The sequence below is a fragment of the Rana temporaria genome, chromosome 1, assembly GCF_905171775.1.
Source record: "Rana temporaria chromosome 1, aRanTem1.1, whole genome shotgun sequence".
Taxonomy (NCBI): Eukaryota; Metazoa; Chordata; class Amphibia; order Anura; family Ranidae; genus Rana; species Rana temporaria.
Genome location: NC_053489.1, coordinates 421,620,493 through 421,648,125, shown reverse-complemented (window position 1 = coordinate 421,648,125; position 27,633 = coordinate 421,620,493). Strand labels below are relative to the sequence as shown.

General features: G+C 41.9%; 1 protein-coding gene across 1 annotated transcript in view; it reads left to right on the top strand.

The window, feature by feature from the left end:
* The first annotated feature begins 23,663 nt into the window (after positions 1-23,663).
* TMEM150C (transmembrane protein 150C) overlaps positions 23,664-27,633 on the top strand; it is a 152,432-nt gene continuing 148,462 nt past the window's right edge. The window contains exon 1 of the mRNA XM_040325223.1: positions 23,664-23,715. The gene's annotated coding sequence lies outside the window, so the exon portion shown is untranslated. The remainder of the gene's footprint in view (positions 23,716-27,633) is intronic.

The following is a 27,633-nucleotide window of genomic DNA, read 5'->3' as shown; positions in this document are numbered from 1 at the left end:
TTCATGAATTGGGTTTACATCCACTTTAACCTCTGTAATCTGAAAGGAGAACCATGATTTGGGTGTTCACACACAGTATATGTACTTCAGCTGTGTATGATGATGTTAGCCTGAAGTTTTATTGAGGCATTAGCTATAATTTGATGTTATTAAAAATGTATCTAATACACAACTGGCCTTGGCACAGCCATAAGAATCATACAATTGTTTTTATTACATTAGTCCTGGATGTTCTATGTAGACAATGTATTATTTGAAGCCCAACTGAGCTTTCAGTTTAAGCCCAGGTTCACACTGGGCTGCGGGAATGATTTCAGAGACATATGTGCAGGTTTCTGCACAGATGTCAATGTAAATCGCGGCCCGAAATCTTAAAAAGTAGCACAGGAACTACTTTTTGAAATCGGTGCAGCGCCGCAGATGCTGCGTTGCAGCGATTTAGGATGATGCCATTCCCGGCAATTGCCGACAAATGCTGCCGATTTGACATGCGATTTGACATGTCAAATCGCATGTCAAATCGTACCAATGTGAACCAGGGCTAAACCAGGGCTAAATCAACTAAATACAGTCAAAGTGCATAAAAACAAAATGTGTGCAAAATTTTAGTTTGTACTTTAGAAAGCTACAGCCTGAGTAGAAAAGTCTTTCCCCTTCCTTTAGAGAAGGATCCTTTGCTCTGTGTGTGGAAGCAATAGTCTTTCTGCAAAGGTCCTGCACACCCCCTGCTAAGTCAGAGCTAAAGAAAGCCAACTTTAAGATTGTGTGCAATTTTTATTTTAATGCAATTGGAATATATTTAGCTGATTTAAACTTCAAAAGTTCAAAAAGGGACATACAGCCTTCTCTGAAAAAAGAGTGTTATTCCTGTACTGATAAATTGGAAATACACTAGAAGAACACATTGCGGTTTATTTACTAAAGGCAAATCCACTGTAAATTACAGGTGCACTACAAGTGCACTTGGAAGTGCAGTTGCTGTAGATCTGAGGGGGACCTGCAAGGAAAATCCCCCGAAAATGTTTTGCTTGCACATGACTTGATGACAGAAATCTGCAGAGCTTCCCCTCATTTCAGCTCTTCCCCTCAGATCTACAGCGACGGCACTTCCAAGTGCACTTGTAGTTCACAGTGGATTTGCCTTCAGGCCTCATACACACGGGCCAGAATCTCGTCAGGAAAAAAACATTGTTTTTCCAGACGAGATTCTTGGCAAGAATCTCTTGCCGCCCGAGTGTACACACAGACCTTTCAAAAGAACCGCGGTTCTTTTGAAAGGCAAGAACGCGGTGACGTCATTGCATACGACGAGCATGTGCTTGTCACATTCGATGCCGTCGCTGCCATCTTGCTTCACCCTACCTATGCCATGGAAGCTACTGCGGGTTTCCATGGCGACAGGTAAGTATACACACTCTTGGGGTAAGTATACACACTCTAGGGTTTCTCGTCGGGAAACAGGCTGACAAGAACCCAGACGAGAAAATAGAGATCTGCTCTCTATTTTTCTCGTTGAGATTCTGGCCAGATTTCCAGACGAGAAACCTGAAAGCTTCGTACACACGCTCGGTTTACCGAGCGTGTGTATGAGGCTTCAGTAAATCAACCCCAGAGCCTATAATAGACTGCCAAATCACACATTCACCTGTGCCCGTTGATTACAAATCTGGTATAAACCCAGATCTACGGCCTCGTACACACGATAGGATCGCCAGAGGACAACGGTCTGAAGGACCGTTTTCATTGGTCCAAACCGATCGTGTGTAGGCCCCATAGGTTATTTAACCTTCGGTCAAAAAAATGAGAACTTGCTTTAAAATAGAACCGATGGACGCCTAACCGATAGGTCAAAACCGATCGTTAGTATGCAAAAACATCGGTTAAAAACCTGTGCATGCTCAGAATCAAGTCGACGCATGCTTGGAAGCATTGAACTTCGTTTCTTTCAGCCCGTCGTTGTGTTTTACATCACCGCGTTCTGACACGACCGTTTTTTTAACTGATGGCGTGTACGCACGACGGACCATTAGTCAGCCTCATAGGTTAACCGTTGTCCTCTGGCTATCCTATCGTGTGTACAAGGCCTACTTCTCCAGCCCAAAGTCAGACAGAATATTAGGGCTCCATATCAATGACCGCTAAACTAACCTTTGACTTTTTACTCCCCATGCACAGGTTTTTTCATTCAACCAGTGAGTTGAATGAAAAAAAAATTCACAGGTCCCCACATTCACGTAAGCATCTGATTGAATGCTGACTTTCCAATAGGACTGTTTGACATAAGCTGGTCATTTCCTGCAGAATTTCAGTATGTGTATACCCAGCTTATGGGTACCATACCTTCCCCCCATTTTCAACAACAAACACCCCACACCAGCACCCAACACACAAGTTTTAAAAAAATATATATATATATATTTCGCTATATAATAATAATTATAATAATAATAATAATATATATAATTTCTATTATGTCTTCCTCTCTCCCTACCCATCTTCCCTCTTTTGTCCATAGTTACACCTAAACAGCATCCAGGTGACTTTTTTGAATAATTCATTTAGTAGGTGTCATAGTCAAAACATTGCAATAACATACAGTAATCAAGGCTGCTAAACTTTTTTTTAGCATTGCATTGTTTTATTAGTGTCTGTGTTTTAAAAAAAAAAACATTTATTTTATATTTAACTATTTCAAATAGGAAAACTGTTGTTTTTAACAGAGACACTAAAGCCCTGTACACACGATCGCATATCTGATGGAATCTAATCCGATGGATTTTTTCGTTGGATATCCGATGAAGCTGATTTTCATCAGTCTTGCCTACACACCATCGGTTAAAAATCCGATCGTGTCCAAACGCGGTGACGTAAAACACTACGATGAGCCGAGAAAAATTAACATCAATGCTTCCAAGCATGCGTCGACTTGATTCTGAGCATGCCTGGATTTTTGACCGATGGATTTCCATACAGACAATCGGATTTTTCTATCGTTTTTTTATCCATGGGAAAAATTTAAAACATGTTCTATTTTTTTACACCGATGGAAATAAAACTGATGGGGCCCACACACGATCAGTTTGTTCGATGAAAACAGTCCATCGGTCGGTTTTTAGTGGACAAACCGATCGTGTGTACAGGGCTTAAATGTAATTTGGCAACTGATGCTACAAATATGAAACAAACTGTACATAGACATACCCATAGATGTTCATTTAACTCAACAACAGTAAAAAAAAAAAAAAAAACAGTCTAGCATCCATCAGCAAGCTACAATTGCTAATAAAGTGAACATTTTCAGACAGCTTAAACTCTGGATGCAGCTGGATACAGTTAGGAAACAATTTTTAATGCATCACTTGAGACAGGGATTTTGGAGATAATGGTAACACATAATATAAATTATTGAAATATTTAATGAGATTCCTAAAATTAGCTAGCAAAATTGCCACCTGTATTCCACATGTAGCTCTAAAATTAGCTGTAAATGTTCAACTGACGTTTTAATAATACTGAAATGAAGGGAAAGAGAAGACTATGGTTGAATCAGCAAGTTGGACACAAACTACTGCACTTGACAAGATTCTCATTATATTATCAAGCCCCTCCAATGGTTCATGTTGTGCAGGACTTGTCTTTACTCCACGAATGCCAAGTACCATGATGTTAATATGCATTTGTAATTTGTAACATGTTTATGCGATTTTGTGGATGCAATTTTTGTCATTCACTATGCATTACATGATATCACAAGGCATAATAAAATGCTCTTTGCTAAGACTGCTTTTTGCTATACATCTCTCATTCTAAGTCCCGAACTAACTCCCCCCTTTTGTGTTGGAACCCAATTAAGCAATATTGCATATCTTACATGCTTACTCCGCATGGTGATTGGCCTCATTTAAAGTCCCGCTGACCAAATTCTCTTTTTTTTCTGTTCAAATTTGGGATGGAGGCCATTTACCTATGGTGCCTTGGACCACATCATTTTTTCTCGCACTTGACAAGAAAGGTTTTGAAAATGTGCTCAGAGAAATATAAAGCCTCGTACACACTCCTTGTAAGGCTGTCGAGGATCTCGGCGACCCAAATTTCTCCATTCCCATCGAGGAAAAAGAAGACATGCTCTCTTTTTGGCTCAACGAGATCCTCGACAGTTTCCTTGTCGAAATATGTACACACGTTTCCTCGGCAAAAAAAAAAAAAAAAAACAGCAAGTTTCTTGCTGGTTTTTGCCGAGAAACTCGGTCGTGTGTACAAGGCTTCACTCATAGATTATCCAAGGGGCAGATTTAAAATTACAGGTGTGGGGGGCATAGGCTGGCAGGGAACGTGGTGATGCTGAAGGGGGCTTCTGACATCCAACATCATCTGTGGTTGTTTAAGTGTCTCCAATCCTAAACAAGAAAGGTTTAAAAAATGTGTGGGGGCATAGGCTGGCAGGGAACGTGGTGACGCTGAAGGGGGCTTCTGACATCCAACATCGTCCGTGGTTGTTTAAGTGTCTCCAATCCTTGATAAGAAAGGTTTCAAAAATGTGCTCAGAGAAATATAACTCATAGACTGTCTAAGGGGCAGATTTAAAATGACAGGTGTGTGGGGGCATAGGCTGGCAGGGAACGTGGGGACGCTGAAGGGGGCTTCTAACATCCAACATCATCTGTGGTTGTTTAAGTGTCTCCAATCCTAGACAAGAAAGGTTTAAAAAAATTGTGGGGGGCATAGGCTGGCAGGGAACGTGGCATGGGAGCACTTACCTCACGTTAACAAAGTGTATGCACTGCTTAACTGCACTAGATTATAGCTTTAAGCCCAATCACACTAGGAAATGCATGTGAATTGCATGGGATTGCGGTGTGTGTTCCCTTGCGTTTCACATGCAGTTCTGTGCAGTGTAATTTCAGCCAATTCATTCCGAATGGGCTCAAATTGCACAGTACTGCACCAGAAGTAGCGAATGCACTACTTTTGAAAACTCACTGCAACCAGATCATCTATGTTTGTACCATGCGATCCGGTGTGGGTGTAGACACCTGCTACAAATGGCAAGGGCAGTATGATTTGAATGCGGTACAGGAAACTGGCACAGCATTCTAGTGTGAATGGGCTCTTATATATTATTATTATACAGGATTTATATAGAGCCAATATTTTGTGCAGCACTTTACAAAATGAAAATAGACAGTACATTTACAATACAAGAGGGCCCTGCTTATGAGAGCTTACTTTATATTTATGTTGTATCCACTAAGTCTCTGTGGGGTTGATGGACAAACTCAGCCCATATATTCTCAATTGCATTTGGGGTCTAGTAGTTGTTAGACCCAAGGCTTGATTGTGGTACTGGTAAACATAGAAAGGTAATATGAACAAGGTCTCCTCCTTATTTAAACCAGACTATACCTTGGAAGTGTCCTCTTATTCAGGACTTCTGGAAGGCAGTAATGCTAGATATTAATGCAAGTGGTGATTTCTCTGTAGGGCTGGATCCAAAGATACTTATATTGGGTATTTGCGAATCAGTGGCTCAATCCACCCAAAAAAAGCTTTTTGTGTTCTATATAAGTTTCTATGCTAGAAAGGTAGGGCCAGATTCATAAAAGAGATACGACGGCGTATCTCCTGATATGCCGTCGTATCTCTGAGATACGAAGGTCGTATCTATGCGCCTGATTCATAGAATTAGGTTACGCATAGATCTCCCTAAGGCCTCGTACACACGACCGAACATATCTGCTGAAACTGGTCCGTCGGACCAGTTTCCGCGGACATGTTCGGTCGTGTATACGGCCGACCGGACAATTTTACGGCGGATCGGACAGGTTTCCAGCGGACAAATGTTTCTTAGCATGCTAAGAAACATGTCCGCTGGAAGTCTGTCCGTCGGACATGTTCGGTCGTCTGTACGACTCACCGGACATGTCCGCTCGGCCGAAAGCCCTCGCATGCGTTGAAGTGATTTGACGCATGCGTGGAAGCATTGACCTTCCAGGGTCGCGCACGTCGCCGCGTCATCGTCGTGGCCTTGGCGCGGCCACGTCACCGCGTATACTGTCCGCGGGAAATTTGGTCTGATGGTGTGTACAGCCATCAGACCAAATGATCCCAGCGGACATGTCCAATAAAAATGGTCTGCGGACCGTTTTCATCGGACAGATCCGGTCGTGTGTACGAGGCCTAAGATCCTACAGGTGTAAGTGACTTACACTGTCGGATCTTAGGCTGCATTTCTTGGCCGGCCGCTAGGTGGCGATTCCATTGCGGTCGGCGCAGAATATGCAAATGACTAGTTACGCCGATTCACGAACGTACGCTTTGCCCGTCGCTGTAAATTTACGTTGTTTCCGTAGAGATAGGCGTCGTAAAGATAAAGCTGCCCCCTAGGTGGTCTAGCCAATGTTAAGTATGGCCGTCGTTCCCGCGTCGAAATTTGAAATTTCACGTCGTTTGCGTAAGTCGTCAGTGAATGGCGCTGGACGCCATTTACGTTAACATCGAAACCAATGACGTCCTTACGACGTCATTTAGCGCAATGCACGTCGGGAAATTTTAGGGACGGAGCATGCGCAGTACGTTTGGCGCGGAAACGCGCCTAATTTAAATGGTCTCCGCCCCATTTGAATTGGGCGGGCTTGCGCCAGGCGGATTTACGCTATGCCGCCGCAATTTTACAGGCAAGTGCTTTGTGAATCAAGCACTTGCTCGTAAAACTTGCGGTGGTGTAACGTAAATGTAATACGTTACGCCGCCACAGAGTAAGCCGATTCTACGTGAATCTGGCACGTAATTTTTAAGAACTGGAAGCAATCTGAACCTTCTACGATGACCCAGTGATATTGATTCAGTATTGTCCCTTTATAGGCTTACCTATATGGGCTGTAAGTGCCTCCAAAAGTTTGGGAAAATCTGGAATGCGTGGGTGATGGCTAGATCCCTGAATATCAAGCTCACTGTTATGGTATCTAAATAGTTGGGGTTGGGTAGTCTTGATGTTGCCTTCCCTATCCCCAGGTGTATTTTCTGGTCTCCAGACCTACACAACTCCTCCTTGTTGTCCACCCTTCCTTGGGCTCTCTCACACCTGATATCCAGTCCTTGAGCAATTACTCCTCTCAGCCTCTTCTAAAATTGAACTGTATGCTAGTAATAATATCTAATATCTAATCCTGCTCTGCATTTTGTTCAAGTTTTAAAGAAAGAATTCAAATAGGGTATATACCTGCCATTTTACATCCATGCTTTCATTGCCTTGGATAGATGATGGATTTGTCTCCAGGGACATGATCACAAAAATTATAGAAGAAAGATATCTCCCCAGAGGAATATCTGATCGTAGTCTAGCAATTGTGTGCCTCAATGCCTATCTCACCAAATTACCATGAAAATGAAATGCCTTTTAGCTATCCCAAATTCCTATGCCAGACCAATAAAGGATCACATGCAGATGTTCTTTCAAGAAAATCTCTAGAGGAACACAAGAGTACAGTTTAGAGGCAGAGAGACAGCACAGGTATTATTTTACTGAAAGCTGCAGATTTAAAATATATATAAAAAATATATATTTTGAAATTAATATATTTAAGTGGAACTTTAGTCAGAAAAATAAGTCCTGCTAGATTACTTCAGGCTGGCCCCTTATGTAAGTATACAGTGCCTTGAAAAAGTATTCATACCCCTTGAAATTTTTCACATTTTAGGATTTTATGTGACAGACTAACATAAGGTGGTAGTTAATTGTGAAGTGGAAGGAAAATGATAAATGGTTTTCAATTTTTTTTACAAATAAATATCTGAGTCAATACTTTGTAGAACCACCTGTTGCTGCAATTACACCTGCAAGTCTTTTTGGGTATGTCTCTACCAGCTTTGCACATCTAGAGAGTGACATTTTTGCCCATTCTTCTTTGCAAAATAGCTCAAGATCTGTCAGATTGGATGAAGAGCGTCTCTGAACAGCAATACATTTTTTAAGTCTTGCCACAGATTCTCAATTGGATTTAGGTCTGGACTTTGACTGGGCCATTCTAATCCATGAATATCCTTTGATTTAAACCATTCCATTGTAGCTCTAGCTGTATGTTTAGGGTCGTTTTCCTGCTGGGAGGTGAACCTCCACCCCAGTCTCAAGTCTTTTGCAGACTCTAAGGCCTCGTACACACGACAGAGTTTCTCGGCAGAATTCAGCGAGAAACTCGGTCAGAGCCAGATTCTGCCGAGAAACTCTGTCGTGTGTACACTTTCAGCCCGATGGAGCCGCCGAGGAACTCGTCGAGAAAATAGAGAACATGTTCTCTATTTTCTCGTTGTTCTATGGGAGAACTCGGCCCGCCGAGCTCCTCGGCGGCTTCAGGGCTGAACTCGCCGAGGAACTCGATGTGTTTGGCACGTCGAGTTCCTCGGCCGTGTGTACGAGGCCTTACAGGTTTTCTTCTAAGATTGCCCAGTATTTGGCTCTATCCATTTTCACATCAACTCTAACCAGCTCCCCTGTCCATGCTGAAGAAAAGCATCCTCACAACATGATGCTGCCACCACCATGTTTCACGGTGGGGATGATGTGTTCAGGGTGATGTGCAGTGTTTGTTTTCGGCCACACATAGTGTTTTGCTTTTAGGTCAGAAAGTTCAATTTTGGTCTCATCTGACCAGAGCACCTTCTTCCACATGTTTGCTGTGTCCCCCACATGGCTTCTAGCAACCTGCAAATGGGACTTCGTATGGCTTTCTTTCAACAATGGCTTTCTTCTTGCCAAACTTCCATAAAGGTCAGATTTATGGAGTGCTCGACTAATAGTTGTCCTGTGGACAGATTCTCCCACCTGAGCTGTGGATCTCTGCAGCTCCTCCAGAGTTACCATGGGCCTCTTGGCTGCTTCTCTGATTAATGCTCTCTGCCCGGCCTGTCAGTTTAGGTGTATTGCCATGTCTTGGTAGGTTTGCAGTTGTGCCATACTCTTTCCATTTTCTGATGATGGATTGAAGAGTGCTCCGTGAGATGTTCAAAGCATGGGATATTTTTTGTATAATTAAACCCTGCTTTAAACTTCTCCACAACTTTATTGCTGACCTGTCTTGTGTGTTCTTTGACCTTCATGATGCTGTTTGTTCACCAAGGTTCTCTAACAAACCTCTGAGGGCTTCACAAAACCGCTGTATTTATTCTGAGATAAAATTACACACAGGTAGACTCTATATACTAATTAGGTGAAAATCCAGTAATACACTGTCTCACCCCACTCTGCACATACTCAGTTGCTCTTTTTTTTCAGCACTGTGCTGAATTTGTAGAAGCTGATCTGCTGACAGCCCAAAGGTTAACGCGGAATTAAACCCATCGATTTCACAGTTTCAAAAAACAGTTTCATTCCCGGCTTGCCAGGAATGCTGACTGTCACATTTGCTTGTGTTCTCAACCAAACTATGAAACCATCAAATGACTGGTGTCATAACTGATCACATGTGCAGCACCATGGCAGTTTAAGGTCAAACAGATGGCAGCTTCCTTGGCTGAAAAAGATAGGACTATTTAGTTCTGCTTTAACTGCTGCTGGACTTCAATAAATGCACATTACAGCACACACTAATTTTAGTTGAATAATTTTTAATGTGGAATGTATATTCCTTGTTAAAAAAACATTATTTTTATCATTTAGTATGAGTAAAGTTCCACATTAAAGAATAAAAAAAACACATTCATTGAATGGTTTCAAAAAACATTTACATTTAAGAATAAATATAGGAAAATTAAATGGGATTTTTTAAGGTGCAAAGAAAAACAAAGATTTGTATCAAAAATAAATACATTTTATTATACAAAAATAGAAAAGATATAAAAATCCATCATGTAATAAATATAGTTTCATAAATGCATACAGACAATTCTCTCGACATGTTTCGCCATTCAATTTGGCTTCTTTAGGAGTTTGTCAAGCACTACTGAAATGCAAAATAGAAAAATCACATAATGTATACACAAAAATACAGAAATAAACACATTTGAGAAACACAATAATATATAAATGATGACCAGATCATAGTCAATGTCGTAATCAGAATGTCTTGCGGGTATATACGTACCGAACAGGCGAACACCCGATGATCGAGTCGAATTTATGTTCGACTCGAACATCAAGCTCATCCCTAGTTCTTATAGACTGATGGTTTTCATAAAAACGATGTGGTCCCTTCCCATGCTATTACATAGGAGGCTTGTTAGCCCCCTTGTGATAGCAATAAAGTTAAATGAAAGTGTTCAAAAAAAGTAAGATTATAATAAAATAGATGCAACAAAAAAGTGCACACATGAAAATGCAATCGCACATGTAGAGTGCACACATGCATGTAAACAGACATTGCACCACACATGTTAGGTATCACCGTACATGCCACTTTACTCCTTTCAAAAATAAACCAAATTAAAAAACAAATGCGAGTTGTTTGGTTCAGATTTGGATGTGGAATGGAGAGCTTGAGATAAAGCTGTTCTCTTAGCCCCCATTCATATCTGTGTGCATGTTCCCAAAGCACATGAATATGCGTGTCATGCTTGCAGGCATGCCGTGGTGCCATTCCGTCTTGGATGCATCTCAACACACCTTGCTAACGTGCAAGCAAATTTCAATTTTGTTTTATTCATAGACTTTTGACTAAAATGCCATTTTACTTTTAGTCGTATTTTAGTCAAATAAAACATTTTTGTCTCTACGAAATTAACACTGCAGAACTGGAAAATGTATAGTAACAAAATAACATGCTTTTTTGGTATGGCACATTTAAAAAATAGTGCATGCAGTTTGGAGCTATTATTGTGCATTGGACAGCCTTTGAAATTAACGGGCTGCCCAAATATACATGCACAAGTGTGAACTCCTTTTGATAAAACCAGGATAAGTTGCTATGGCTCTTCTCTGTTCTAACAGTTTAATATTTCTGTAACATCAATAGGCTCAACTTAGGCCACCAATGCTGCTATACTTATCTCTGTGGCTTAAACTGCTCATAGATGGTGGGAAGCAAAGGATCAGTAAAGAAAAATTCATATTGTAGAATGTGGAACTATGTTAGCAGGAATATGTGGTCACACCGGAAGCCTTATTTTCCTTGGGGCCCTGGTTACAGTTTGGACCACTGTAAGCTTTGACACCACTGATATAGCACAGGAGCTGCAAATATATGAAAACCTTTTTTCCATTAGTTCGGCATGACAAGTTAACTCTGCATGACTTTAGTGTTAAAGTCAACAGACTAAAAGCAAGGTCAATGACCTAACAATAGCCAGAAGCAAAGTCACTACCAGCATGTCACACAATTGATCAAAACACCCCTCGCTTCTGTACAGACATAACCATGGAACTGATATATCTCTATTAGATTCCAGGCTAATGATACCATAACTTGCTCCGTGATTTGATGCATGTTGATATTTCGTTCCTGTACCGCAGTTTCTGCTAAATAATTTTCCTCTTTGATCACATTGCGAACTGAAGAACCATCCCGGCATGTAACTTCAGTGATGTTCCGCTTTGTTTGCATGAAGTGAAAGCCAGCACAGCAGGCATAATATGAAAGCGGAGAATTTCTCTTCTTCTTTTTTTTTTTTTTTTTTTTTTTTTTTTTTTTTTTTTCACTTCAGACTCTACCTCATAGAGTGCGGATATATGCTCATGTTCTACGTACCAGCCCATTGCATCTCTATTTTGGTTTTGCATCATTAGTGTCGCTTTTCTTTATAAGGGTTTCTCTTTTTTTTTTTTGTTTTTTTTTTAATTAATATATTTTTTTTTTTTTTTTTTCCTTTTTTTTTTGTTTTTTTTTTTTTTTTTTTTTTTTTTTTTATACATATGCTATTATAACATGCGCATATACAATAAACCCATATAAACCCATATATACCTCCTCTTGCAAAAGAGCAAATAAAAATACCAAAAGGTTGACCATTTCAAATTTTTACCCCCCCTTACCTCTACCCCTCCCCCCCCTCCCCTGTCTCACCTTAGACATTTTCTTCAGACCTGTAGATCTTTCTAATTTTCTTCTAGGAGAGCGTTTAAAATTTTTCCCTTAGCTTTTCTGCGTAGCTCCAAGTTTTCTTGAAGATCCTCCAGTTTTCCCATTTTGTGCTTAATAAAATATTATTGCCCTCTAAACCCTCTTTCAGTTCTTCCATTTTGTATGTTTCTTCGACTGCGTCGATCCATTCCCAAATCAGAGGGGGGTCTGGGTCTTGCCACCTTCTAGGGATTAATCTCTTGGCGGCGTTCAGGAGGTGCGGTATCAGTGATTCCCTGTACCTTTTAATACCTTCATCTCCCCCATGAAATAAAACAACCCATGGGTCCATCTTGATCTTTTTCTTTGTGATCTCCTCAACGCATCCCAATATTTTTTCCCAGTACTCTTTTATCTTAGGGCATCCCCACCAAAGGTGTGCCATATTTCCTAGTGTGCTACACCCCCTCCAGCAGTTCCCTGTCTGCCCCTCTTTAAATTGTTTTAATTTATCCGGTGTCATATACCAACCGGCAATGCATTTAAAGCACATTTCCGCCGTGCGGCTATCCACCGCGGAGGAGTGGGTCAGAGTCAACATTCTCTCTATTGTAGTCCTATCCCGCTTTGTGCCCAATTCCCTTTCCCATTTTTCAATGAATGGGGGTATACCCGGCTCCCCCATCTTTATTAAGATCCTATAGAGTTTTGAAACAATACCTTTGGATCTTTCCGTGGTACAGATTTTTTCCAGGTCTGACAGCTGGTCTCCTGACCTCAACGGGTGTGGGAGACCTTGGATAAAATGGTTAAGCTGCTGATACCTCCACTCATTGATTTCCATTAAGTTTTTATTAAGTTTTAACTCCTGCAGTGTTCTAATGTGACCCTCACTCATTATATCTCTTAGTTGTGCCGTGTCTTTTTTAATCCAATGCCCCCCCACTTGTGTCTTACCCGGTGCAAAAAAATCATTGTTTTTCAGTGCTATGAGAGGTGAGTTATATTCTTTCTCAATTTTTTTATATACTATATCCCATGTTTTCAGTGCCTTTTTTGTTATCTCGTGTAAGTTTATGTCCAGTGTCCTAAATTTGGGGGGGTTCCAAATTATCTTATCTAACCTTGTCTGTGATAATTAATTTTCTAAACTTACCCATCTTTTTTCTTTATTGAGTCTGGCCCACTCCACCACCCTTGTCAAAATAACCGCATCGTAGTATCTCTTAACATCCGGAACGGCGAGTCCTCCCTTTTTTTTTGGTTGCATTAATGTTTGAGAAGATATCCTGTGTTTCTTGTTCTTCCATATAAAGTTCATAATTAATTTATTAAGGGCTGAGAGTAGAGTTCTCGGGAGGGCTATGGGGATCATCTGGAATTTATATAGGACCTTTGGCATAATGACCATTTTGCAATAATTGATTCGTCCTATCCATGATATTGCTCTATTTTCCACCCTTTTTGTCTCTTTCTTAATTTCGTTTAGCAATGGGATAAAATTTATCTCGTACGTTTTTTTAATTGATTTGGCTAACATGATCCCAAGGTATTTAAGTTCACTGACCCAGTCGAAACGATGGTTTTTTTTCAGGGATTTTTCTTCTATCTTACTAACATTTATGCTCATGATCTTCGTTTTGGTGATATTTAATTTAAAATTAGAAATTTCTCCATATTCATAGCAAAGGCTTAATAGGTTTGGAATTGATGTTTTGGGTTCAGTTAAATAGAAGAGGACGTCGTCTGCAAAAGCTGCAAGTTTATGTTCCTCCTCCCCTATTTTGATCCCTTTTATTTTTTGGCTATTACGAATCTTGGCTAGCAGGGGTTCCATTGACAACACAAACAGCAGTGGTGACAATGGGCACCCCTGCCGTGTTCCATTTTTCATTTGGAATGTTTGCGAGAAGCTGCCGTTTATTTTAATTTTGGCCATAGGGGACTGATATAGGGCTGCCACCCAGTTCATCATCCCCCGGCCAAACCCCATTTCCTTTAAAGTAGAAAGCATGAGTCCCCAGTCTACCCTGTCGAACGCTTTTTCTGCGTCTATTGACAGGAGTAGACCTGGGGACCCCATTGTCCTCATTTTCCTGATAATCAAAAGTGTTCTGACGCCATTGTCTCTCCCCTCTCGCCCCTGGATGAACCCCGTTTGGTCTGGGTGCACCAATTTATTCATTTCCTGCTTAACTCTCCCGGCCAAAATCTTTGCGAACAGTTTTATATCCGTGTTTAGCAAGGATATTGGCCGGTACCCCGAGCATCCTTTCAGGTCTTTGCCTTCCTTCGGGATGACAGTGATAATTGCTTCTGAGGCCTCCTTACCTAACTTGTACCCCTTCCCAAGGCCGTTGAAGTACTTACATAGCCTTGGTAGTAGTATCTCTTTACATTTTTTGTAGTACATTACTGTAAAGCCATCTGGGCCTGGGCTTTTACCTGAGGCTGAGTTTGTTAATGCTAACTTAATTTCATTCTCCGTGATTGGCCTGTCCATCCCCTCTGCGTCAAATTGACTAATTTTTGGGAGTCTTGCTTCTTTTAAAAAGGTTGTGATCTTATTTTCTTTCTCTCCTATCTGCCAAATTTTTTGTTCAACTGAGTATAATTTTTCATAGTATAATCTAAATGTTTCGGCGATTTCTTTTGTTGTATGGGCAACCTCTCCTTTATCATTTTTGATTTTGTCAATGTAATTCCTTGATTTTTTTTTTTTCACCAACCGAGCCAGATGTTTGCTTGTTTTATTTCCCCACCTATATCTTTCCCCTGCTATTAAGTTGAATTCTTTTCTTGTATCCTGATCCATGAGATCTTTAAGTTTATTTCGTTTGTTAACAAGGGTTAGGTATACATCTTGTTGCTTACTATCTTTTTTGTGTATTTGTTCTAGGCTGAAGATCTCGTCTATTAATTTAACTTTTTTGCTGATCGCTTCCTTTTTTCTCCTTGCTCCTTCGGAGATCAGGACCCCTCTTATTACTGCCTTATGGGCATCCCATAGGGTAGCCGCCGAGATTTCCTCCGTTTCATTGATCTTAAAATATTCTTCTAGTTCTTTTTTGACCCTTGTTACGCTTCTCTCCTCGATCAGTAGTTCCTCATTTAATCTCCAGCTTTGATAGGGCCTTTGATTGCCCGAGATTTTTATAGAAATACTAATGGGCGCGTGGTCAGAGATCGTCATGGGCTCTATTCTCGTCTCGACCACACCCTCCAGCATTCTATGATCAACTAAGATGTGGTCGATCCGAGAATAGCTACCATGCACCTGGGAGTAAAAAGTATAATCTCGTTGACTAGGATTAAAAATCCTCCATGTATCCACTAGCTGACTTCTGTATAAGCTAGCTTTGGCCTTTCTTAATTGTGTGTCCTGAGTTTCTAATGTCCGGTGTGATTTATCCACTTTCGGATCCATACAGAAGTTTAGGTCTCCTCCTAGTATTATCTTTCCCCTACTGAAGTCTTTTAATTTCCCCAAAATTCCCACAATGTATTTCATTGGGGAAATGTTAGGTGCATATACGTTTACAAGGGTATAGTCTTCCTCCTCAAGTTTTCCTCTCAAGAAGAGGAATCTCCCTTCTGGGTCAGTTAGTCTATCTGTAAGCACAAACCTTGTACCCTTGGCTACCCCAATTGCGACCCCTCTAGCCCTCTTGGAGATGGTATCTCCATAATACCAAGTGGGAAAGTCTGGCGAGTACATCCTGACGTTTGATCCTATTGTCAGATGGGTCTCTTGTAGGAATGCGATATCTGCCCTGTAATATTTCAGTTCCTTCAACACCTTATGTCTCTTGTATGGGCTATTTAGTCCCTTAACGTTGTATGATAGGCATTTAATTACTGGCATCCTCGTTTTTTTTGTTTTTTAATCCTCGATCTAGATCTACAATTTTCCTTTCTATGGTTCACGCTCACTTCTAATTGTCCAGGTGAGACAGGGCGTCTTCCCCCCCCCCTCCATCCCTCCCCCCCCTTCCCCCCTCCCCCCTCCCCCCTCATTCCCCCTCCCCCCTCCCTCTTTCCCACCCTCCCATTTGGTCTATTAAAGACCACTAGACCAACTACCATGTCTTGGTCCAGATCGCTCTGGGTGAGGTTTAGAGTTTTCCTCCCCCTCCTCTATCATTTAGATAGGGGTGGAGGGGAACAATCTCCAATCGTCTTCCCCGTGACCGCCTGAGGCCCTCTCGGGTCCCGGAAGCGGACCAGGGTGATAGATAGAAACAAGGAGAAAGAAGGAAAAAAAAAAAAAAAAAAAAAAAAAGATACAAAAGAAAGCACAACACCCCAAGGGGGCCCTCAAAAAGGAAGGGTCCTAACGTGGCACAATGTGCCAATGGTCAGGGCTGGGAAGGGAAGATTGGAGAGGACAGGGGGGCCTCGGAATAGAGCCCCCCCCGACCCCCCCCCGACCCCACCCCAAAAAGATTTGGTGCCCAATGTCCAGTTCCCCGCAGCGCCCGCCAAGCCCTCAGGAATTCTTGACACAGTAGATCTCCCCTCTCAAGACCCAGTTCAACAAGCGGGAGAAACCCCGGGTGATTTTGATCCTTTTGAGAAAAGAAAGACCTTGCTTCGACGTCCTCTCCCGTGTCCAACATGTGTCCCCCCGTCCCCCAGGATAGATGGAAGGAAAGTAAGGAGAGAAAGGCACCATCGAAGGGGGTCCTAAGGGGGCAGATTTTTGCCTAAGTAGGAGCCGGGGAGGTAAGAGAGGGGACGGGATGGGGGGTCTCCTAAAAGAGCTCCCCTTCTCCCTCATCCCTCCCCCCCCTACTCCCAACCCGGCAAGTCGGGGATCTGAATATCCAGTTTCCTGCAAAATTCACTTAAGTCCTCGGGGAATCTCAAGGTCGCAGATCTACCCTCTCTTGACCCTATCAAACATGCTGGGAAACCCCAGTTATATTTAATATTTAAATCCATCATCTGTTTTAGGAGTGGTTTTAACGACCATCTCCTAGCCAAGGTTTCTGGGGCCACATCTGTAAATATCCGGAGATCCGCCCCCTCAAAAACTATCGGGGGTTTCCCCCTCATCTTCTTCCATATTTCTTCTTTCTCTTCGAAGAATCTGAATCTTATTATAACATCTCTAGTTCGCTCTGGGGGCCCTCTTTTCGGGTTTCCTACTCGATGTACCCGTTCAATCTTAATTGGGTTGTCCTCTGTTCTTTCTAGTACAGGGTTAAATATCGTTTGCATGATTGCCCTGAGATCTTCGCCCCTCTTCTCTGGTATTGATTTGATCCTCAAGTTTTGTCTCCGATTTCTATTTTCCTGATCTTCTAATTTGTAGAGAATATGCCTCTGTTGTAATTTGATCTGCTCGATCTGAGTTTTTATTGAGTTTGATTCCTGTTCTTGTTTCTCTATTTGTTCCTCTGCTGATTCTATTCTGGAAAGCATATGACCAAAATCTGCCCGTAAGTTCTGTATCTCCCCCTTTATCACATTTTCCAACTTAAGCAGCATCTCTGCCATTTCTCCCTTTGAGGGGGACTGTGTATCTGCACTTCGTTCTTCCATCCTGCTGCTTTCCAGTCCACTTCCCCTGGGCCCTTCCTCTCCTAATTCTATAGATGTTTCTCTGGAGGTGTCACTCTGGGGTATCTTATTATCGGTCCTTTTGATTTTATTTGCTTGTTGTTGTTGCTTCGTTGTTCCCTGGCCCCCTGGGGCACGCGGGCTTTCCCCCCTGGTCACAAATGGTCTAATTGAGCTTGTCGCTGTTGTATTGCTTGGGGTGATTGGGGGCCCCCCTTTAGTTGATCTACTCGTCATTCTACTCATATTCTTATTTTCTCTCCTTCTAATTCTCTTCCCCAGCTTGACCTCTTTTTTCGAATTTTTGAGAGAATTGGCGATTGGGGAGAGGTTCCTTTGGACTGGGGTAATTCATGTAAAATGCTGGGATAGGTGGAGCAGTAGATTTTTTCTTTCTTTCTTTCCCCCCTTTTTTATGTTTTTTTTTTATTTATATATATTTTTTTTTTTTTTTTTTTTTAAAGGTGAATTTTAAAGGCCTCTTCCCCTGTTTGTTTAATCGTCTCCTATTACAGGACGTTGCCTAGTCTTAACCGGGGGGTAATATTCCGTCCGCAAAGAGTTACGATCAGGCGGAGACCCCCTATTTCCCTTTAAATATAAAGGTTTTGTAGTAGAGGAAGGGTAGATTGGCTATGAACTTCCTTCTCAGACCTTTTCCCGGTATTGCAAATCCCGTCCAGCCTCCAAAAGATTAAGCAAGACCAGTGTATGAGCCTGGCCTATATATAGCACCTGGGGTTTTTTTTTTTTTTTTTTTTTCAGGTCCTATGTATGTAATTCAGAATAGAGAGGGAGCTATACCCGACAGTTCACTATGTTTTTTCTCCCCCCCTGTCTTCCCCTAAAATCCGTAAGTATGATCCGTTTTTCACCAACAGCCTCTTAGCTCCGAAATTCAAACATCTTCCGCCATCATTTATCATGTGGTGATTTACACTGCGTCTCTTCATGTATTACAGGTCCCATTTGACTGGCACGCATTTACATCAATATACCTGACATTTAATATTCACAGCGTAGCATATACTTAATATATAGTGGATCTCCTCCTCAGTGAGTCAAAAGAATTCAATCAGTTCAGTCATGCTATAATTAACAGACTTTCTGGATCTTTTACATCTATTGCAACAGAGATTTTTCACAGCTTGCAGGGTACCTCTCTACCTGGTGCATCAAAGAAGGGGAGTACAGGGATGGATCCTCTAGGCTCAGCAGACCCACTGGTTCCACATACTCACATCAGTGTAGGTGGATAATCTGATCGTGGATGACAGGTGCCTCCTCCATCTGCTTGCCCCGCTTACCATACCTTCCCAGCTGATGGTCGTGGCTCCCATGCGTCTCGTGTCTGTCTTCCAGCATCAGCTGTCCTGCGCTGCGTATCCCGTCCGACCGACCCGCCGACCCTACCACACTACGGTAGGAGCGGGCTTGGAGATCCAATGCAGGGCTGTTATAGTGAGAGCGGAGGGGGAGCGGGGACTGCAGGGAAGCTGGCGTCTCTCCCCCTCATTCGGCGTTCGGCACGGTCCGTCCTTCCTCCCAGCAGCTCATCTCGCACCCCCACCCATGAGCGCGTCGTTCCTCACGTCCTCACGTGCACACGCACGCCGTCATCTGAGCCGAAAGCGGAGAATTTCTGATGGTGTTGGGATGTCTGACAGTATGCAGTAGGCACCAACTTACAAGGAAATGGACCTTGAATACACAAATGCTGAGCCACAGTAAAGAAACAAATTCCTATACAAACTGTTTTTGTTCGCAGGTAGTCAAACCTGCATAAAAACAACATTTTGCTGAGGACCTCTTGCTAGGTCATGGAAAATAAATCAACGATAGTCTTGCTTTAATGCTTATTAAGTGTAGAACTACAAAGCATCCAATCAAATTTTGGCTCAGATGAGCTATTAGACGATTCTTTATTTTTTGGTTCTATGGATTTGCCTGTAGTGTGCACATTATAATTACACTTTGATCTGCCGCACTGAATATGGCTCTTGTATGTTATATTCATATTAGAAACACACATGTATTCCAAGCGCTATAGCCAGAGTCCCATAGGTACATGTAAGTGAAATTGTAAAGGAGTAGCACAGTTGACATGGACATTTTATAGATAGGCAACTCCTATCCTCATATTGATTAGTGGTTCCAAATTAAGAATAACTACTGCAGTAGGGAACAGACACAAAACATACACTCAGCATCTTTCCAAATAACCGTTCTCCTTTATTATGACGCAATTGAAGGTTTTTATACACATGATTACGTAGGTATCACATTAATATTACAATTGTACTTTTATGGTAACAAGGGGCGTAACATAGGCAGACTAATTCTATTCAGCACTCGAAAGAATGCGAACATGTACTGAAAACATTATTAGTGCCGTGTGCACAGTGAGTGCTGTGTGCAAAACATACAGTATAGAATACAATTATATACAGAACTTACAAATTTCCTTAACACACTGATGATGGAAACAGTTTAAAACACACATACAACGCCTTGAAAAAGTACCCCTTGAAATTTTCTACATTCTGTCATGTTACAACCAAAACGTAAATGTATTTTATTGGGAATTTATGTGATAGACCAACACAAAGTGGCACATAATTGTGAAGTGGAAGGAAAATGATAAATGGTTTTCCAAATTTTTTACAAATCAATATCTGAAAAGTGTGGCGTGCATTTGTATTCAAAACTTTGTTGAACCACCTTTTACTGCAACTACAGCTGCAAGTATTTTTGGGGATGTCTCTACCAGCTTTGCACATCTAGAGAGTGACATTTTAAAACATTCTTCTTTGCAAAATAGCTCAGGCTCTGTCAGATTGGATGGAGAGTGTCTGTGAACAGCAATTTTCAAGTCTTGCCACAGATTCTTAATTGGATTTAGGCCTGGACTTTGACGGGGCCACAAATATGCTTTGATATGAACCATCCCATTGTAGCTGTATGTTTAAGGTCGTCGTCACACTGAAAGGTGGAACATTTCAAGGGGTATGAATACTTTTTTAAGGCACTGTATGTAAACCAAGGACTATGGGCAAATATCTGTAAGTACATATAAGTGGGATTGCTGAAAAATTGCCCCAGGCTGCTGTCACAATGCACTTGGAGTGATGGTGAGAGTAATGTAGACAGTCAAACAGGACAATGCTCAAGGCTATCTGTGCAAATGAGCAAATTGTGTTTTCCACCAATGGTTTCAATAAAGTAGATCCTGGATGTGGAAGAAGTCTAGCGTTAGCGAAAACCACAATTTGGTCATTTGTACAGATAGCCTGAGCGCCGTCCTGTTTGACTGTCTACATTTACTGTATATTCAGATTATCAGCTGCCAATACAGTAAGATTCTAGGTGTTGTGTAGGGTACACAGACACAAACTAAAGGAACAGCTGAATTACCATTCCTACGGGAAGGTACTTTGATATTAAAATGGTAATAAAATGTGAATTCAACAAAAACATCGTACTTTGGCATAGCACAGTACAGAGACACTAACAGCTGAATTCAATAAAAACTTGGACTTGGTACTCTATGAATAAGATGCTGTGCAGCATACTAAGAGGCTGACAGAAAAATCCAATAAACAATTTCAAACTAAAGTCAGAATAATGACTCCTTGTCGAATCCTAACCTGAATTAGTGAAATGCTGCTTGTTAAGTTCTACATAATATGCACAACTGACAAGTCTTGATATTCCGTAGCAAGATTTATTAGCCATAGCCGACACTCATTTAGGAAACCTGCCATGTCCTTGCATTTCAGCAGGTCACAACATTTTAGTAATCTTATTATGAATTTATGAATTTACCCAAACTGGTGCTGAAAGACGGCAAGAATGTTGAGTTTGTACAAGGATTTTAAGGATAACATGATGTGGAGGCAACACAAACAAGTCCCATATTCCAAGGAAGGAGCAGTATGTATGTGGTCAGTAGAGTTGTAACCGTGTTTCCCCGAAAATAAGCCCGGGTCTTATATTAATTTTGGCAACAAAAGACACAGTAGGGCTTATTTTCGGGGTAGGTCTTACCATGTAATGTGCTGTCTTCTCTCCCCCTCTCTCTCCCTGCCTGACAGGAATCCCCAGTGTAAACTGAGTTAAAATGCTTGTAAAATCCTATAATCCACTCTATTACAGTATTATTTAATGTACAATGTGTGTGTTTCTGTAATATAATTGTGCCAAATACCTTCGTTATAGCGCACACACATTGAACATTATATACTACTGTAATAGAGTGGATTATAGGATGTCACAAACATTTTAAACTAGGGCTTATTTTAGGGGTAGGGCTTATATTGCAGCCCTCCTGGAAAATAATGCTAGGTCTTATTTTCGGGGTAGGTCTTATTTTCAGGGAAACACGGTACATGTACAATACTTTCTTTGTGCTCTGAAAAATAGTTCCAGATTCTGTTCCTATAACAGTATGATATACTCTGAAGGTTTGTGTTTTATGGAAGTCTGCACTTGTTATTAAAGCACTCCAAACTACTCTGCTTCCGGGCTACACATCAAGACTGATAATGAAGATGTCTATATTATCTCTATACCTCCCAACAGTTCTGAATTCTGTGGGACTGCCCAGATTTTGACATAAATGTTGCAGTCCTGCACAGCTGAGTATTATCAGGTGACATGAATTAGGCAATTTTGCAGTTAAATAAATGTATTCTGTTATTGTTACTTATAACAAATCAGGTGCCCTGGAACTGCAGCCAATCAAGAAGTTATGACACTGTCATGTGACAATGCTAGACCGTATTGCAGTTCCAGAACTACTTTAATGTCACACTATGTAAGGGAGTTACTCTGATGTGAAAGGGGACTCTGATGTGAAGAGGACTTTGTATACTTTATTTAATATTGGCAACAATAATTAATTAGCCCCTGACTGTTTCTGTGTGAGTCTCTCATAGCCCAGTAATTATAGAGTAAGTTGTGGGTACAAGGACTGCAGATTGTGTACAATGTATAGCATATATATACTTAATATACTTAAACTATTTTTAGCCATGCTCCTTTAAACCAAGCTTAATATTCACCATATTTTACTTGTTTTTTTTTTATATTCGATAGAGTAAGGGATGGTTACAACCTCTGTCAGTTTTTTTTTATTGCCATTTGTGTTCCGTTTGGGAGATTTACCTTCACTCCCTGTCCTATTGCCACAACAAGGCTTTAGGGGAGACCCCTCCAAAGTGAGGCAAATCTCTGGCTGCCACCAAGATCACCAGAGCTAGTGTTTCCAATGCATTTTTATAGCACTGATCGCTGTGATCGCTGTGTAAATGTCAATGGTCCCAAAAATGTGTCAAGTGTCCTATCTGTCCACCGCAATGTCGCAATACCGCTAAAAATAGCAGATCACCACTGGTAATGAAGTGGTTAATTCTACAAGCCACTGTTGCAGTGCTGGACATGCACCAAATACTGTGATGATTGCTTTTGTATGGACTGAACTATATATGGAGTTTTCAGGGGGCAGCTTTTCCTTACAAGTTCACTTTTATGACAATTCATAAGGACTTCAAGGCCAGAATAATTTTGTGCTCAAGGCTAACAAGAACTTATGTAAGTGTTCTTGGTTTTACTTTATAAAAGATATTGGTGTTGATGTATAAAAGCTGGTGAAAGGTTTCATCTTTCATTTAGAAAGGGATGTGTTCGGTGGATGCAAATGACAGGTCCATCAGAAAGATTTTCAGGTTTTCAGATTTTCTTGTACCAGTTTTTATATTTATATAACATTCCCATTATGTATTATAATATTTAGAAACTGTATTAGCAATATTCAGGTGATTGAGGGGCCACTATGTGCTGCAGGTGCCCCATTTTACTGTTCTACCCCTCATCACCTCCTGCTGTGCTCGGCTCCAGGACTTCTTTAGAGCCTCTCCCTTTTTCTGGAAGCCCCTAAATCTCTCCATCAATCTCCCACTCCTTTAGAGGTTCCTTGAAAACTGTATTTTTTTCTTTCTGTATCACTTGCCTCTCCCTTTAGATTGTTAGCGCTCACAAACACAAAAACACTGGGCAAACTGTTGGTGCTATATAAACCGTGTATTATATTATGAATAATAATAATAATACCTATTTTTTGTTACTTTACAGGTGAATTGCCTATCCTGTCTGTGGATTTATGGTAAGCATTTTCTTCTTTATATGTCTTATATACTGTAAGTATTTACAGCATTTAACTTTCAAAGTCCAACTAAAGCAAAAGATCCCCTTTTGGAGAAATGTCCCTAACTTTCTGTTCTGACAATGGTTACCTAGGTAGTGAGGGGACATATCCTCAGCAGGATACACATAGCAATAAAACCTTAAATAGGTCCTTACCTTTCCTTACAATTAAAGTAATATTGCCTATGCTTCAATTGTGCAGATACGTGAGGAGTGCATGAAAGGGAATAAGAGATTTTGGAAAACTCACAGCTGGTTGGAGAACAATTATCATTTTACTGATGTAAGCCATAAACTATAGCCAAAATGGTTCAGAGCATTAGGACTCCACCCCCCAAAAAATGCGTTACCCTATTTTATGCTGTACACCAGGTGATTATTGTTGAACCTTCCATGAGTTGAGTTGCCACATGACTGATGGGATAGTTCCCTTCCAAACCTGTTGTCTGGGACCCTTGATATAGACTAGGGGGCAGATCCACAAAGATCTGCCTATCTTTAGGCAGGCGTAGCGTATCTAAGATACACTACGCTGTAACTTACTTTTTCTTCTTGTGAATACTCAAAGAATCCGCGCGGTAAGTTACGGCGGCGTAGTGTATCTATTGCGGCGTAAGGGCGCGCAATTTCAAATGGGAGTGATGGGGGCCTGTTCTATGCAAATACGTTGTGACCCGACGTAAACAACGTTTTTTTTTAACGGCGCATGCGCCGTCCTTAAAATATCCCAGGGTGCATTGTGACAAAGTACGCCGCAAGGACGTCATTGGATTCGACCTGAAAGTAAATGACGTCACATTCCTATTCACGAACGACTTACGCAAACGACGCAATTTTTTTTTAATTAGACGCGGGAACGACGGCCATACTTAACATTGAGTACGCCACCATATAGCAGCTTTAACTATACGCCGGAAAAAGCCGAACGGAAACGACGTAAAAAAATGCGACGGCCGCTCGTACGTTCGTTGATCGTCGGAAATAGCTAATTTGCATACTCGACACGGAAACGCCACCTAGCGGCCGCCGAAAAATTGCATTTAAGATCCGACGGCGTACTAAGACGTACGCCTGTCGGATCGATCCCAGATGCCATCGTATCTTGTTTTGTGGATACAGCGGGAAATTTAAAATTAATCAATAGATACGCCGGCGTAATCCTTTTGTGGATCTGCCCCCTTGAGTGTAGAAATATTACTCAAGAGAGGTTATAACCCTTTCCCTCACATCCAAAACTTAAGAATGTTTTAGCTTGAGCTTACCTATAATGTATTATATGTTGTATAAATCTGTGTATACTTGGGATAAAAAAAAAAAGAATAGAACAGTGAGTTTCAAGGATGAAAGCAATACACAATTCTATTGATCTTCAGTCAAGTCAATGTGCTAGAATGCATCAATGGGCCCATTGAAATCAATGGAAAATCATAAAAACAGTTATATACCTGTTTTCATTACATTATGGCAAGTCCCTCATCTGGTAAAATGTGCACAGATACACATTGGGCCAGATTCACAGTCATCGGCGTATGTTTGAGCGGGCGTAGCGCATCTCATATGCGCTACGCCGACTTAAAATAGAGAGGCAAGAGCAGTATTCACAAAGCACTTGCTCCCTAAGTTACGGCGGCGTAGCGCAAATGGGCCGGCGTAAGCCCGCCTAATTCAAATTTGGAAGGTAGTGGGCGTGTTGTATTATAATTAACCGTGACCCCATGTAAATGAATGGCCGAACGAATGGCGCATGTGCGCGCATGCTCAGAGTCACGTCGCATATACTCCCTAAGAAACGACGGCTCAATGCGTACGACGTGAACGTAACTTACGCCCAGCCCTATTCACGTATGACTTACGTAAACGACGTAAAATACGACGCTGTTCCCGCGGGCATACCTAAACATGACTTACCCCTGCTTTATGAGGGATAACTATACGCTGGACGTACGCCTTACGTAAACGGCTTAGCTTACTGCCACGGGCGCAAGTACGTTCGTGAATCGGCATATCTAGTTCATTTACATATTCAACGTGTAAATCAACGGAAGCGCCCCTAGCGGCCAGCGTAAATATGCACCCAAGATACGACGGCGTAGGAGACTTACGTCGGTCGTATTAAGCCAAAATTAAGGCGTATCTTGTTTCCTGAATACGGCGCATAGATACGACGGCGCATCATAGAACTTACGCGGCGTATCAACAGATACGTCGGCGTAAGTTCTACCTGAATCTGGCCCTATATTTCCAAAAGTATTGGTAAGCCTGCCTTTACAAGCACATGACCTTTAATGGCATCCTAGTCTCAGGCCCCGTACACACGAGAGGATCCATCCGCTGGAATTGATCCGCGGACCGGCTCCAGCGGATAGATCCCCTGGTGTGTACAATCCAGCGGATCTGTTTCCGCGGATTTTTATCCCCTGGGATGGATTTCAAGCAGATAAAAATTTGAAGACATGCTTTCAAATCTATCCGCTTGAATCCATCCCAACGGATTGATCCGCTGGTCTGTACAGACTCACCGGATCAATCCGTCCGAATGGATCCCCCGCATGCGTCGTAATGAATCGACGCATGCGTGGAATTCCTTATATGACCGCGTCGCGCACGTCGCCGCGTCATCATCGCGGCGATGGCGCGACACGTCATCGCGATGGGATTTCGGCGCGGATTTCGATCCTATGGTGAGTACACTCCATCGGATCCAAATCCGCGGACCGTATCCGCGGATAAATCCTCTCGTGTGTACTAGGCCTTAGTCTGTAGGGCTTCAACTCTTCTGGGAAGGCTGTCCACAAGTTTTTGGAGTGTGTCTATGCGAATGTTTGACCATTTTTCCAGAAATGCATTTGTGAGGTCAGGCACTGATGTGGACGAGAAGGCCTGGCTCGCAGTCTCTGCCATAATTCACCTCAAAGGTATCGGGTTGAGGTCAGGACTCTGTGTAGGCCAGTCAAGTTCCTCCACCCCAAAATCGCTCATTCATGTCTTTTTGGACATTATACTGGTGCGCAGTCATGTTGGAACAGGAAGGGACCATTCCCAAACTGTTCCCACAAAGTTGGGAGCATGAAAATGTTCAAAATGTTTTGCTATGCCGACACCATAAGGCCGCGTACACACGGTCGGACAAATCCGATGAGAGTGGTCCGACGGGCCATTTTCATCGGTTCACCGCTGAAGTGGCCGTTCCAAAAACCGATCGGATCAGAACGCGGTGACGTCAAACACACGACGTGCTGAATAAAACGAAGTTCAATGCTTCCAAGCATGCGTCGACTTGATTCTGAGCATGCGCGGGTCTTGAACCGATGCTTTCTGTACTAACCATTGGTTTGGACCGATCGGGCAGCGGGCCATCGGGTCGATTTTAAAGCATGTTTAAAATAAAATTTAAAAAAGGCCCATGCACTGTGCTATTGAGGGGTGGCAGGCAGTTAATTCTCAAATTAATAGGCTGTTCTGCAGCAAGGCACATACTCTGATGCATCGCATAGATGTGAAGTTGAACCTTTAAAACACAGTCAGGAGGCCGAGGGGCACCAAAAAACCCACATTTTCAAAAAATCATTTGTCATTGGGACAGAAAGTGAGGTGCAATCTTCTGAACAGATGCGCACAGACAGCAAATAAAATGTTACAGGGGTGATAACCCCTCTCTATGTTTTCCAAAAAGCTTAAAAAATTGATTTTTTGGGCTGGAGCTACAAAAGTACCAGTTCAAAATTACAAACAGATTATACTTAACAACAAACCTACAGTCCCTGACTTGTTTGCACCACCTGTATACTGCTGTTCAAAGTATATAGGGCCAAAGGGGCTGGTAATGACCTGGAGGGAGGGGACCGGGGAAAACCATGCTATTTTTCTAAATGATTTT